The following is a 10,603-nucleotide window of genomic DNA, read 5'->3' as shown; positions in this document are numbered from 1 at the left end:
CAATACCAGCTGATGATCAGCAGAGTCATGAGTGTGGGTGGCAGACTCCAAGTCATGCAGCCAAGCTCTGGTGTAAGTACAGCCTTCAAAGACAAGTTCAAAAGCACGGACAGACTGTACAAGCAGCAGAGCTTCTGCTGGCATTTGCAGCAACAAGAAGGAGATTATCAATAGTTCACTCTGTGGGATAATCACTGATCACTGTCAAGGGTCAAGACATGATTCTGTACATCGAGGGACTCAACACTAAATCCCAAGCATGTGAGTGGGAAACCTTCCATGTCATTCTGTGCATTGCCAGACTGTTGCCATCAAACTGCTTTGATGTTTGCAGCTTCTCTGGGAAGGAACAATCCTATGAGGTGTTGGGTGGGGCTCAGCCCACTGGGACTAGAAAGGGTGATTTAGTCCTGTCTAAGACTAAAAGGTCTTTCATTTAAGCTGATTATGCATCATCTGGAGAAGACTAATGAAAACTTTCAGCTAAGATTCTGTAACATCAGTAAAACCACCCAGAAGCAAATATTTCAAAGTAAGTTCCCCATTTTCTAGAAAGCCTTATCTTTAAATAAGAATAGAAAAATGCTTTTTTCAGAAGCATCATGGGAAGGAAATGCCAGTGGAACAGCCGTTCAAGATTCCATAATATGGCATGATTGGCCAATCCAGAAGCCTAAAAAAAAAAAAATTGTAATTCACATTATTTTTTATTTACCGAGTGCCTGGCATTTAGCAAGAATAAATGCAGGCTATGCATCTTGGCCTGTTAATACGACATCACTTAAAGAGGTTTATTTGTGAGTCAAGCATCTTCTTCTGATCCACTCCCAAGCTCTCTGATAAATTCATGACTACCATCAAGTTATGGCATTAGTCACTGAAAATCTCTTGCTTGGTTATGATGGATTGCTCTGGGTTTTTTTCCAACACACTTTGAATATTTGAATTTCTATGCTGTTTTCAGCCAAACCTTTCTCTCTAAGAACTAAATGACTTCTGAGTGAAACAGACATCTCTGCAGAACATTCCTTTACTTTTCTGCCAAAGTAAATCTAGATAACTCCACAGAATCTGGTGAAATTGCTAAATCTTTATGAAGGAATGGAGACTCAAAATACAGGTAGTGACTATAGTATATGGTATATTGATGTATGATCCACTTTCAACGAGTGTGGGAGTATGAACATCACTGCGTGATGCTCATGATATGTCTTGAACGTTGCAGCTGAAATGGAATGAATTATAATTGAAACACTTGGGCTAGTGGTAGCTAGCTTGCTTGCTAGCTATTTTTATTAACCAGTCTTTCCCTGTTTTTTCTCCTCCTAAAGAGAAGATTGATGCTTCCTTGGAAAAAAGAAATTATGAACCTAGCCCGGTCTTTGTGCACTGAATTATGCATGGAGCCACCATAATTGTACCTATCAGTCAATGCCTGCAGAAAAATGCAAGGCTGGGCGGGGAATGGCTGTAGGTAAACACACATTTAGTCTTACACTGGTTGTGGTAACTGAGTGTGCATTTTGTATGCACAGTTGGATGAACTTTGTTATGACAGCTTTCACAGCTGAGTTCATTGCATTACTGTGAGGTGCAGGAATGTTGCTTTTCTTCTGGGACTGGCTGAAAAGGAAAACTGCTTTTCTATTTCAGACTAATGCTTTAAGACATGTTCTGTCTCAGATATTCATAGATACCAGAAGCCTGAGAAGCCACCCTTAGTCTGTCCCCTCACAGATACGTTTACACAATTCTTGGCAAATGTTTACCCAGTTCTTCAAAATCTCCAGGATGAGAGGGTCCACATACTCCTGAATTACCAGGGCAGTGACTTAGGAACTCTACTGTTAGAACAGTTTTCCCACTATTATCCAGTCCAAATCTTTCTTACTGTAATTTGGGCCTAGGCAACTTCCCCTCGGCATTATGACCATGGAGAAAAGATGCATTCACCCTCTTTGCAACAAAGCAAACTGCTAGTTAGTGTAACTAAAGTGGTGGGAAGCCCGGAAGTCAATAGAATAACACTAACAACTTTAGAAGAAAAGTGTTCTTAGCTCAGATGCTGCTCCATCAGGAGATGGTGGCCTTTTTCAAGTACCTTTAATCTTAGAGTTTAAAATTGTCACTCTAGAAATGTAGCAGGTAAAAATTACAAAGACCTTCTTTCTGCAAAGTGTGTGATTGCCCTTATCAGAGGTTTCCTGGCTTATAGTGATTTTGAAAAACATTTCCTACATATTTCATATACTTATGTCAAGACATAGACAGAGAAAAGCATCATTCCTTCACTGTAACAACTTCCAGCAATTCCAGTTTAGCAATTCCCTTTGTGGGCATCAAATTGAAAAGCTTAATGTGAAATATTCCTGGTTATGGTTAAACTAAAAATTGACAGAGAAAGTGGAGGATTGTCACACACAAACTTCTCTCCATTGAGGCATGCTAAAGGTGTTTCATGCCTTTGTTTTTTGAATCAAAAGCTTTTTGAAACATCCTCATTAGAAGAGTGTTAAAAGAGAAGGGGTGTCTTAGCCTGTTGCTGCAGGAGCAGTGGGTGGATTGCTGCAACCTTCCTGCAGTTTCGCCACGAGAAGAGCACTCCACCAGGTACACAACAAACACTACCCTCACACACGGCAGCTGGTTAACTATAACAGCAGAGGCAGGAAGCGTCTTTGTGTGGATTCCCAGCAGCAACTTAACCTACCCACGCACCAGGAGGGCCCAGAGACAAAGACCCTGCAGGGCCCAGGCTTATATGTGGGTAGCAGGGTAGAGCCAACAGTAACAACCAATCACTGAGAGGTGTGGGTGGGAGAAGGGAGTACAATGACCAATAGAGAAACATGAGGGTAAACAGACAGGGGTATAAACCAATGGGATTACAAAGAACAGAGAAACCACTAGAAACCTGACCATATAAGGTCAACTGGGAGTAACAGCCAATGGGCCAACAGGGGGGTGTGGCACTGGGGTTGATTGACAACCTGTCCATTAAACAGGGATCCATAAGAGAGGTTGGAGTCTAAGGGGCATTCTTCCAAGGCATAGCCCCGGGAAGTCCCCTAGCAGGCCCACAGGCCTCCACACTGGCCGTGCTTCCCTTGTGTCACCTGTGCCAGTGCACTGCTTGCAGTTGGTACTGTCAGCAGTTCAGAAGGCTGTTCAGAACAGTGTGGTGTGAGAGGGAGTGCCCTGGAGTTCGTCTGATCTCAGGGTAGGTTGTGGAAGCCTTACAGGAGCAGAAAAGAGCAATGCTAGGGTGGAAAGGTGGGCTTAAGCAACACTGCTCTGGCGTTAGAGAGGGCAGATGTGCTTTCACTGGCTACGCAACAACAACCTGGCAGAGCAGGATCAAAATCCTTGTTAATAAATAGCTCTAAGGCTGTAATAAGGGATTGTTGAATGCATATATACGATGAGTAAAGGCATACCAAGAATGGCAGAAACACGCAGTGTGTGGGTTAAGAGCCAAAATGAACAAAATACGATATCTTCTCACAAAATCCCATCATTCATGAAGCGGGATATGAAGTTGTTCAAGAAGCCTGAAGGAGAAATATGCTTAAAAATTTATTTCTGCTTGAGGCATTACGCTATGGTTTTCATAGGATTTGTGAATACAAATATCAGATGAAGGAGATTTATGGTCATTCTTATTACTGAATATTCTAGAAAGATGGGTGTTGCCTAATTTCATATTTGTAGTCTCCACCCATCCGTAAAACTTTTGTCCTGCCCTCAAGTGGTTTGTTGCTTGTATGTCCAGTCACTTACAGTGGTGTTAATAGCACCTTTCTCCCAGATGTGTTTCTTTAATCTTCAGAGTGTGTTTCTTCCCAGAGCAATGAGTTACCACTTCGTATATTTGTTACTGCATGGAATATTAATATGGTAATCATGTCTGTCTCCTTAGGGGACTTGTATTTTATGGCAGCAATTCAACACTGTTCACCATTCAGAGTTAAAAGAAATACAATAGTTGAAGATATTAAAGGCCTTTTCTACAGAACAGAAAAAGCATACCAGAAATCATATCTTTAGTTCAGAAAAAAACCCCAACAAGCCACAAAACCCCCCAAAAATATAACTTGTGATCACGAAAAACATGAACTATTGTTCGGGATCACTGTTGGTTTTTTACACAGAGAAAAAAAAGCGTCTTCTAAAAGTTATGAAGTGTTGTGCTTTTCTTATGGAGTCCTGAAGAAATACACAGCTCCAAAGGTTTCTGAGATGTGTGCCCAAGGCCAGTGCTGCAGGGTGCAGTGTTGAGAAGCCCTGTGTGAGCTCAGGGGCAGAGCTGTGTGAGAAAGGCTGCAGGAAACCTTTTTGGGTCTGGGATGCCTCCAGGAACTTCAGCTGCATTTCAGCTTCAGCCCTCACCCCTGGTCACTGTCCAAGCTTTCTGCAGCTCTGCCCACTCCTGCCCACATCTTTCACTGATTCTGAATCCCTGCTTTGCCTCAGAACTGCTCCATTCCCATGTCTGGGGCCACAGTCCCCAGTTCAGCTCCACCTGCCACCTGTGGGCAGCGGGATGGGGCTGTGCAGACAGGTCCCTGCTCTGACTTGCCCTCCTGCCCCCTGCCACCTGCCCTGGCAGTGCTGTGGCCAGAGCCTTTCTCCCTGTAGCTAAGGCATTGCTAGTGTGAAAGGGTAGCCATGACAGCTGTATAAAAAAACCTCAAGACTGATTTTATTTCCTTTTTCACTGTGAAAATAATTCTCAGTTGAAATTGAGAGAAAAACCACATTTATAATTAGTTTACTCACTGGCAAGGCATCAGGTCTCTGGGTCTGTGGTACCTTTGAGCCTTGATTCTGCAAATATTTACACATCTGGGTGTCATACAAAGGATCTGAATTCATGGATGTAAGAATATGTGTGTGTACATATATATATGTGTGTGTGTGTGTGTGTGTATGTGTGCCTGTCTTTGCAGGAAGTGGACCTTGTTTCATGGAGAATATATTGCCTGAATGGTCCCAGGCTAATCATTGCCAATATTTTAAGCACATTTTGGTTGATGGCAGATGGAGAAAAAGAGCTTTTAACATTAATTTTCTTATTGGATATCATCTGACAAAATCCCCGGTTGCTTTCATCTTGCGTGAACCATTATTCTTTTGTAGATATGTGCCTAATAAGCTTAAATTCTGAAAATGAATATTTACACTTACTAATGGCAAGGGATAGTTAAAATCAAACATGCTGCATGGTCTTTTGGGAAAGTCAGCATTAAAGCACTGCTTTCAAATAATCAATAAGTCAACGGAGAAAATCTCTAGACTGTTGTTACAAGGGAATCTGTCATCATGCAAAGCAAAGACTTGTCTGAGAAACTGCTAAGTAAATACTTCTGCCACTTAGTAGTGGTTTGGTAGTTTGTATTTGCTACAGATTAGAGTGCAGCCATGTACAAGTTTGTTTTGCATTCCAAACAGAAGTAGAGTCTGGACCCAAGCACCTGTATGTGATCGTCACTCACGTGGATCAGTTTAAGGATGGGAAGATACCCTCTGTACTCTCTGGCTCAAACTCTTCCTGTACTGCTTACTCTCCCTTTTCCGTGTGTCTTCTGCATTTTGTATCTCTCTGCATTAAAATACTAGGATAAATTTACCTGACGTTTTTACAGACTATCAACCAAATAAATGGTCTTATACCTCACTGATCTCTATCCACCTGTGATAACTAATACCCCCCAAAGGGGACTTCACTCCCTAACAAATGTCCTAATGTAAGGCAAGAACTTGAGCTATTTGTGACAGTATCATAATTTTCTTACAAAGTATATCAGAAAACACTTAGCAGAAAACAATAAAAGTCTCAGTATAACATGAAACTGAGTTTCATTTTACAAAAAATGCATTGTGGGCTGCACTGTTTCTAGCTTTTACCACAGTGCTGGCTCATTTCCTAACTTTGCTGGAATATGAGCTTAAGACTTGGGACCTAAAATCCTTGGTAGACAGGTAACTGCCCCAAAGGGTCACGTTTGGAGGCTCAAACATGCACGTTATTGTTCCCTTCAAACCCTCTCCATCGGCATTTATGTAGCTTTCTGCAGCTGCTGAGATTTGCCTCTGTCTCAGAGGGAATAAGAATGACTCATTGTTTCTAAATCCTTTTCCATTCTGTAAACCATCTCTCTCTTTTTGGACATCCTTCCCAGCAAATGTGTCAGATGCTGTGGTGAGAGAATGGAGATGCAGATAGGATGTTAACATAAGGGTGCTGATTCCAGCTCTTGGACACATTTGCAAAATGGCCAGGTTAACAGGGTGGACCCCTATGGCAAACACAAACTCCAGCATGAAAATTGTGTTTTATGCAGCTGGGTTGGTCCTGTGAGTAGTTGAAAATGGAGCTCCTTGTAGTTGAGGCAAGTACTGTACACAGGGCAGTATTAAAAGCATGTAGATCCTGTGGATATTGTAGTACAAACCCAACAGATTCAAAGCTGTAGTCAGTCTTTCCCCTCCTAGGAGACAGAGAGGATTTGAGTTGGGGCAGCAGCACTCCCATCCACACCAGGGCCCATTTTTATGTAGCAGTGTAATGTCTCCTGTGATGGCACTGGCCTGAATTTTTTTTTTCTCCTTGATCTAGGACACTATCCTTTTCCCCCTCAGTATCTAGCATGATGGCTTTGTAGTGCTGGTATTTATCAGTGTCTACTTGTTCTCCCCTTCTGTTCTCCTTTATCTAATCTGTGTACTGGAGATACAAGTCCTCCTGTCCCTGACCTTTGCTTTTCCCTTGTCTTATACCATTAACACCCAACTACCCTCATCAGAAAAGGCTAATTCCTTTATATTGGCAAGGCCAAAGCTCTGTGAAATCAAAGGTGAAACTCCCACTGACTTCAGCTGGAGCAAAATGTGGATCAGATAAATCAAAGAACTTGAGGAGAAAAGCAAAACAGAAGGCAGAGAGACAGTAAGTTCAGCCTAAAAGGAACTCCAAAATGATTAAAAGCTTCCAAAGATCTCACACCTTCCTAAATATTCAGCTAACGTCTAAGATGACATATCTACCCTTAGGACTTGAAGCCTGATACAGATACCACCCACCTCAATAAATGCTGTTCTTCTAATTATAAGGCTTCCTTCAAAGCTGGAGTGTGTGGGCCCTGGCAGGTTAGCCGACCGGTATTCATTGGTTGCTGTGCGAATTTCCTTCTAAAGTTATAATTTCTGACCTCTGTCACTTTTCACTCAGATGACAAATGCTGGCATTTGGTGGGATGTGGTATTGATGGCATCCAGCTCTGCCATGAGGGCTGGCAGCAGAAGAGCCACGTGGGAGACAGCCGCGCCCGGCTGGATCAGATGGTTTCCCTAGGGTTTGTTTTCATCTTGCAGTATAGTTCTGACTTAGAGTGAATAAAATCTCTGAAAAGGTAACATGCTGATTTCCTGAATTATCTATCAAGTGAACTGCTCAAAGCAGAGATAGGGCCAACTGAGAGAAGTAAGAGGCACACTGCTCTGATGGCTGGGCTAATTCTCTACCTATGAGAGTTTTATTGCCTACTGCTGCACAAGAGGCTTCAGACACTGAGCAATTTCCACTGGATGAATGAAAGAGTCTGGGGACCTTTTAGCAGGAAACATCACATTTTACAGTCCCAACTTTTTTTTCTTGCTAGTGGACATTATTTTTTAATTTCTCATAATTCTTTTAAACATACCATAATATCAGACCCTGATGAGTAACCCAAATAGCCAGTAATCTTCTGGTATATCCCTTCCTGCAAAACCTCTGTGGTAAACTATTTTATGGAGGAAATGAGAGATGACCTTCTATGTCTTGAGGCATTTTATATCATGAAAGACATGAGCAATTGAACTACCTTCTGCTCAGAACTGCTAAAATGGTCAAGAAGAGAAATAGTTCTGGTGCCTCATATGAGGCCAGTTCTTTTCCATATGAGTCAATTTTTTTCCTTGCCTGACTGTTCTTCATCCAACTTATATATATGGCCATATATACATGCTCAAGCTGTAGAGGAAATTTCAGAAAGTAAGTTCTTTTCAGGGAGATGTATCACCTTCTGGATTGAAATTCTAAAGAGTATTTTTAATACAATAGAAAATAAGTGGTCTTTGTCTTTATAAGAGTGAGAGTGATCTTCCATACAAAGCTCTTTGAGTCTATTTATGAAGAGTGCCACATAAGAAAGTGATCTTGGTTCTTATTTATTAACTTTATTAATTCTGGCAGTCACATATTTTATTACCTTTAGATTGAATGACTAGGCCTCTTAATATCATGGAATCATAGAACGGTTTGGAATGAAAGGGACCTTGAAAATCATCTAGTTCCTATCTCCCTGCCATAGACACCTTCCACTAGGCCAGGTTGCTCAGAGCGCCATCCAACCGGGCCTTGAACATTTCCAGGGATGGGGTATCCACCGCTTCTCTGGACAACCTGTTCCAGTGTCTCACCACCCTTCCAGTGAAAAATTTCTTCCTAGTATCTAACCTAAACCTGCCCTCTTTCATCTTGAAGCCATTCCTCCTTGTCCTATCCCTGCATGTGCCTGTGAAAAGTTCCTCTCCAGCTTTCTTGTAGGCCCCTTAAGTACTGGAAATCTGCTAGAAGTTCTCCTGAGAGTCTTTTCTCCTCCAGGATGAACAAGCTCAACTCTCTCAGCCTGTCTTTGAAGAAGAGGTGCTCCAGCCTCTTCACAGATCCTCTGGATTCACTGTGAAGATCATCTTCAAGACTCCTCCGGATTCACTCTAGCAGGTTTGCATTCTTCCTGTTCAGGGGAGCCTGGAGATGGATCCAGCACTACAAGTGGGGCTTATAGAGAGCAGAGCAGAGTAGAGCAGAGCAGAGCGGCAGAATCCGCTCCCTGGGCCTGCTGCCCACGCGGCTTTTGAAGCAGCCCGAGATGTGGTTGGTGTCTGGGCTGCAAGGACACATTGCTGGGTCATGTTGAGGTTTTCATCGACTAGCAACCCCAAGTCCTTCCCCCCAGGGCTGTTTTCAATCCATTCCCTGCCCATCCTGTGTTCGTGCTTGGGATCGTCCTGACCCAGGTGCAGGATTTTGCACTTGGCCTTGCTGAACTTCATAAGGTTCACACAGATCCACCTCTGAAGCCTGTCAAGATGCCTCTGGATGGCATCTTTTCCCTCCAGCGTGTCTACCACCACAGATCTTGGCATTGTCAGCAAACTTGCCATTAATGTCCTTGTTACTGACAAAGATTTTAAACAGTGCTGATCCCAATGCCAACTTCTGAGGAACAATACTCGTCACTGGCCTCCACTTGGACGTTGAAACATTGACAAAACCCTTTGAGTGCGACCATCCAGTCAATGTTTTTATTCACCAAGGGGTCAGTTTGTCAAATCCTTGTCTCTCCAGTTTATAGACAAAAGATGTCAGGTGTGAGCGTCAAATGCATGATATGTTGCTATAGGACTTATTTTCCAAACGTCACGTAATTTTGTTTGTTTTCTGATTTTTAAAATTTTCATCTTCTTTTTCTTTATTTTCTTTTTAAAGCATGCAGACCTCTGAGATTTAAAAAGGTTTTCTGTACAATAATTATCTTGTCTAGAAGGAGATCAACACAAAGTTTGAGAATGAAAATAAAATGTGAAGGTGACACAAAAAAATCCCACTTATGAAACTGAACCTTTCTTTACCAAACATTTAACTAACTCTTGCTGATAAAATTACATCTTTCTGATGTAATTTCCACCTCTGTTTTCACTGATCAATAGGGCTTGTGGAGGTAAATGCAAATGTTTTAAGCACCCTAAACTACACTTAAGAAAGGAAGAAGAGAGCAGTGTTTCTCAGTGAGAGAGCCCCTATGCTGTGTATGGTGCTGTCCCATCATAGCCATTAAATGTTTGGCTCTTTATCCCTTCTCTGAGGGGGTGAGCTGTTACTGAGGCTGTGGCCATCCATGGAAGTATGTGACACTCTGGGGAGTCCAGAGCTCTGGCAGTTTTTTTGACAGGAAAAGCACTGGCAGTGGGTGGCAGAGGGGAACCAGCTTTGCTCTTGTTCTGCTGTTGTTGCAGCTGGAAACACTCCAAAGTGTGAAGTAGTGAAGGAAACCAAACACAGGACAAAAAGTGCCCCCCCCAAAACACAGTTCCTAAGTTGTGATAACACTCAGTAACACCATGGCACTCCATGTCGTTCAAGGATGAAAAAAGAAAGGGAAAGGGGAAGGAAATTTGCTTTTGAGATTTGCTTTTATTGAAAATTTTTAAACCAGCAAGACTTCTTTTCACACTCTGAAATGGAAAAACTTTATAAATATTTTATGGATCTGGAGGCCATTAGCTAATTACTTGTTTAGAAAACCAACCTGTGAATTCAGTAACTGGGGATACCCATATGAAAATCTGACCACATTAGCTTTCGTGGTGCATACCAGTCAGTGAACAGGTACTATAGTGCCTGTGATTTTCAATGACAAGTTCCCATTCCTTCTTTGAGCAGGGATGGCCCATGGTTAATTTCAGGATGATTCTGGAGACTCAGAAGTGAAAGCCGAAGTGAGACTGCTGTACAAATACAAGTTTTCCATTGAAATAGGTCAGTTCTCCAATATGA

The sequence above is a fragment of the Chamaea fasciata genome, unplaced genomic scaffold, assembly GCF_029207755.1.
Source record: "Chamaea fasciata isolate MVZ Bird 193981 ecotype frontalis unplaced genomic scaffold, bChaFas1.0.hap1 SCAF_2, whole genome shotgun sequence".
Classification (NCBI taxonomy): domain Eukaryota; kingdom Metazoa; phylum Chordata; class Aves; order Passeriformes; family Sylviidae; genus Chamaea; species Chamaea fasciata.
Note: the sequence above shows the minus strand (reverse complement) of the source record.